The sequence below is a fragment of the Salvelinus fontinalis genome, unplaced genomic scaffold (assembly GCF_029448725.1).
Source record: "Salvelinus fontinalis isolate EN_2023a unplaced genomic scaffold, ASM2944872v1 scaffold_0009, whole genome shotgun sequence".
In the NCBI taxonomy this organism is placed as follows: Eukaryota; Metazoa; Chordata; class Actinopteri; order Salmoniformes; family Salmonidae; genus Salvelinus; species Salvelinus fontinalis.
Window position 1 is genome coordinate 229,363 of NW_026600218.1, and position 5,317 is coordinate 234,679.

The following is a 5,317-nucleotide window of genomic DNA, read 5'->3' on the forward strand; positions in this document are numbered from 1 at the left end:
GCGTTGAAGTGTTTGTCTTCTATAACCATCATTGTTTTTATCTGATCCTGCTGGTTATCTATGAAAGCTGATGTAACAAGGGCTTTATAAAATACAGTTGATTGATTGACCTCTTGTGAACCCTCCAAACCCTAAACAGTCCACACACAGATCGTGAGTATCTTTCAGATAAATGCTATAAGCACATGACTGGGATCCTGATCTCGATCCCGAATCCGGCTCAGTCATCGTCGTCCTTGTCGTTTTCTTGCACCAGCAAATTGAAGAATAACTAATTGATTGTGATTAGAAAATGTATAAGCACAAGTACAAACTTCAGCACACAACATCCAGGGAGTAAGCACTCTGCCAATAAGGGAAATGTTAGTTTGAGCAACATAAGACCATCTCGCTTTCCAATTGTTTGATTTAGTAGCGTGAATCATTCCTGTGCACACCAAAGAGAAGAGGGAATAATTGAAGGAATGAATCAGAGTTTATGGTAGCAATAAGGCACCTCAGGGGTTTGTTATATATGGCCAATATACCACGGCTAAGGGTTGTATCCAGGGACTCCGCGTTGCGTCGTAAATTAGAACAGCCCTTAGCCGTGGTATATTGGCCATATACCACTCTCTCATGCATTATTAAATATACCTCACTCTCTCATGCATTATTGCTTAAATATACCTTACTCTCTCAGGCCTTACTGCTTAAATATACCTCACTCTCTCATGCCTTACTGCTTAAATATACCTCACTCTCTCAGGCTGTACTGCTTAAATATACCTCACTCTCTCAGGCTGTACTGCTTAAATATACCTCACTCTCTCAGGCCTTATTGCTTAAATATACATCACTCTCTCAGGCCTTATTGCTTAAATATACCTCACTCTCTCAGGCCTTACTGCTTAAATATACCTCACTCTCTCAGGCTGTACTGCTTAAATATACCTCACTCTCTCAGGCCGTACTGCTTAAATATACCTCACTCTCTCAGGCCTTATTGCTTAAATATACCTCACTCTCTCAGGCCTTATTGCTTAAATATACCTCACTCTCTCAGGCCTTACTGCTTAAATATACCTCACTCTCTCAGGCTGTACTGCTTACATATACCTCACTCTCTCAGGCCTTATTGCTTAAATATACCTCACTCTCTCAGGCCTTATTGCTTAAATATACCTCACTCTCTCAGGCCTTATTGCTTAAATATACCTCACTCTCTCAGGCCTTATTGCTTAAATATACCTCACTCTCTCAGGCCTTATTGCTTAAATATACCTCACTCTCTCAGGCCTTATTGCTTAAATATACCTCACTCTCTCATGCATTATTGCTTAAATATACCTCACTCTCTCATGCATTATTGCTTAAATATACCTCACTCTCTCAGGCTGTACTGCTTAAATATACCTCACTCTCTCAGGCTGTACTGCTTAAATATACCTCACACTCTCAGGCTGTACTGCTTACATATACCTCACTCTCTCAGGCCTTATTGCTTAAATATACCTCACTCTCTCAGGCTGTACTGCTTAAATATACCACACTCTCTCAGGCCTTATTGCATAAATATACTTCACTCTCAGGCCTTATTACTTTAATATACCTCACTCTCTCAGGCTGTACTGCTTAAATATACCTCACTCTCTCAGGTTGTATTGCTTAAATATACCTCACTCTCTCAGGTTGTATTGCTTAAATATACCTCACTCTCTCAGGCTGTATTGCTTAAATATACCTCACTTTCTCAGGCCTCTACTATTTACCAATTGAAGTATAATCATGATAAATCAGCAATAGGCCTATTATTTTTTATCTATCTCGCTTTGAGTCCCACAATTACACCAGCGTGATTTAATACTTCCAACCCCTTTATTTTTTAGCTACAGTGAGGGAAAAAAGTATTTGATCCCCTGCTGATTTTGTACGTTTGCCCACTGACAAAGAAATGATCAGTCTATAATTTTAATGGTAGGTTTATTTGAACAGTGAGAGACAGAATATCAACAAAAAAATCCAGAAAAACGCATGTCAAAAATGTTATGAATTGATTTGCATTTTAATGAGGGAAATTTCTATTTCTATTACAGCATAGTCATTCATATTCCATTCACCCAGTTCAATGTAACAGTGATAGGTTTAGGCGACTACATGATACTTTAATGTTCCCTATACCCATCATGAGGTTTCTACAACCTGGCCTATGAATTAAAGTTTACAACGTAGGTGCACAGGTCGAGAGACAAATTTGAGTAATCAAGGTGACAGACAGTGACACGTTCAATACCATCTTGAACACTCTGGCCTGCATCTAGCTGATCTAGGCTGTAATCATTAGTCCAACAGTTTCAAACGAGATTTTCTATTGGACAAATTCAAGTATGTTAATCCCCGTTTTCTTCCATTTAAGAAATGTTTTTCAACAGAATCGGGGGAATGAATACACCTCTGATCACACGCAAACACATGACAAACAGCATGATCATTTTGTTTCTTGTAGAATTCCTTCTCACATCTATGCGCTCTAATCCTCTCACGTTTTCCCTTCGCTTGTGGACTTCAGTGCACAACACATCAGCTGTGTGTGACCAGAAGAAAAATACCTTTCCAAACCTTCATATCATAACCACTAACCGCTACACACAGCCTACATCATTGTCACCATATTAGCTAACGTCATAGCTAGACAACATAGCTACTAGAAATTATGCATTAGTAAACCAGCTACAATCATCCAGTACAGTGTACAGTCAGCAAGCAGTTAAGCAGTTACACCTGCAGGCTCCGGTGGCAATTCATTCATAAAACCAAAAGTTTACCTTGGACGAGTTCCAGTGTTGGATAGCCATGGCCAGCTAGCTAATATAGCATTCCTCACTATTTTAGCCGGATGTTTGAGTAGGATAATCTAGATAGTTACATTCGAAGTTTTAAAAACTGCAACTAAATATTGCTCTGTCTCTCTCTTTCGCTTCTCCTTCATTATTAAATAAATGAATTTGTTAACTGTTAATCTATTGTCTTTCTCTTTGTGTTCATTACTCACCACATTTTATACACTATAGTGCTAGCTAGCTGTAGCTTATGCTTTCAGTACTTGATTCATTCTCTGATACTTTGATTGGGTGGACAACATGTCAGTTCATGGTGCAATCTGATAGGTTGGAGGAGAAAGGAGATATTATTGGGACATACCCAAAATTGAGAACAATCGCATTAGCCAGGAGAAGTACTTGAAGGTGATGGAAGAGAAGATGGAGAAGAAGAGGATGCAACAGCAGCAGGAGTTCAACAGGACCCTGGAGCGCAGGATGCAGGAGCAGAAAGATCTCCTGGAGATGGGCCATAAGAAGGCTGAGCTAATGAGGAAAGAGATTGAGGAGATAAAGAAGAATAATCAATTGGAAAGGGAGGCCAATACCCAGAAATAGAAGGCTCTGCTGGTTGAATGTAAAAAGGTGAAAAGCTCAAAAGCTCCTAAACACTTGTGATCCACTCCACTTTGAATGCCTGACTATGAAAAGCCAACTGATATTGAATCTTGAAGCGTTTGTCCTCTATTGCCGTCGTTGTTTTTATCTGGTTATCTATGAAAATTTTAACGTCTTGAAAAACAATCTGGCGTTAATGGCCACATGAGCCTGGTTCCTCTCTAGTTTTCTTCCTAGGTTCCTGCCTTGTAGGGAGTTTTTGCTAGCCACTATGCTTCTGCCTCTGCATTGCTTGCTCTTTATGGTTTTAGGCTGGGTATCTGTAAATCACTTTGTGACAACTGCTGATGTAAAAGGGCTTTATGAAATAAATAAAGTTGACTGTGCCTTTAAACAGCTCTGAAAATTCCAGAAAATGTTGTCATGGCTTTAGTAGCTTCTGATAGGCTAATTTACATAATTTGAGTCAATTGGAGGTGTACCTGTGGATGTGTTTCGAGGCCTACCTTGAAGGAAAATCAAAGGAAATCAGCCAAGACCTAGGAATAAGAAATTGTAGACCTCCACAAGTCTGGTTAATCCTTGGGAGCAATTTCCAAACGCCTGAAGGTACCATGTTCATCTGTACAAACAATAATACGCAAGTATAAACACCATGGGACCACGCAGCCGCCATACCGCTTAGGAAGGAGAAGCATCCTGTCTCCTAGAGATGGACGTACTTTGTTTTGCGAAAAGTGCAAATCAATCCCAGAACAACAGCAAAGGACCTTGTGAAGAAGCTGGAGGAAATAGGTACAAAAGTATCTATATCCACAGTAAAACGAGTCCTATATCGACATAACCCGAAAGGCCGCTCAGCAAGGAAGAAGCCACTGCTCCAAAACCGCTATAAAATAGCCAGACTACGGTTTGCAACTGCACATGGGGACAAAGATCGTACTTATTGGAGAAATGTCCTCTGGTCTGATGAAACAAAAATCTAACTGTTTGGCCATAATAACCATCGTTATGTTTCGAGGAAAAAGGGCGGTCGCTTGCAAGCCGAAGAACACCATCCCACCCATTAAGCACGGGAGTGGCAGCATCATGTTGTGGGGGTGCTTTGCTGCAGGAGGGACTGGTGCACTTCACAAAATAGATGGCATCATGAGGAAAGGAAAATGATTTGGTATATTGAAGCAACATCTCAAGACATCAGTCAGGAAGTTAAAGCTTGGTCGCAAATGGGTCTTCCAAATGTACAACGACCCAAAGCATACTTCCAAAGTTGTGGCAAAATGGCTTAAGGACAAAAAAGTCAAGGTATTGGAGTGGCCATCACAAAGCCCTGACCTTAATCCCATAGAAAATGTATGGGTAGAACTGAAAAAGCGTGTGCGAGCAAGGAGGACTACAAACCTGACTCAGTTACACCAGCTTTGTCAGGAGGAATGGGCCAAAATTCACCCAACTTATTGTGGGAAGCTTGTGGAAGGCTACCCGAAACGTTTGACCCAAATGAAACAATTTAAAGGCAATGCTACCAAATACTAATTGAGTGTATGTAAACTTCTGACCCACTGGGAATGTGATGAAAGAAATAAAAGCTGAAATAAATCATTCTCTCTACTATTATTCTGACATTTCACATTCTTAAAATAAAGTGGTGATCCTAACTGACCTAAAACGGGGAATTTTTACTAGGATTAAATGTCAGGAATTGTGAAAAACTGAGATTAAATGTATTTTGCTAAGGTCTATGTAATCTTCCGACTTCAACTGTACATGTAGGTAGAGTTAATTAAAGTGACTGTGCATAGATGACAACAGAGTGGCAGTGGAGAGGGGAGGGGGCAATGTGAATAGGTTTAAGTACCTCACCCTCATACACTGGGCTCCCAGTAGGGGACGTACGGCCC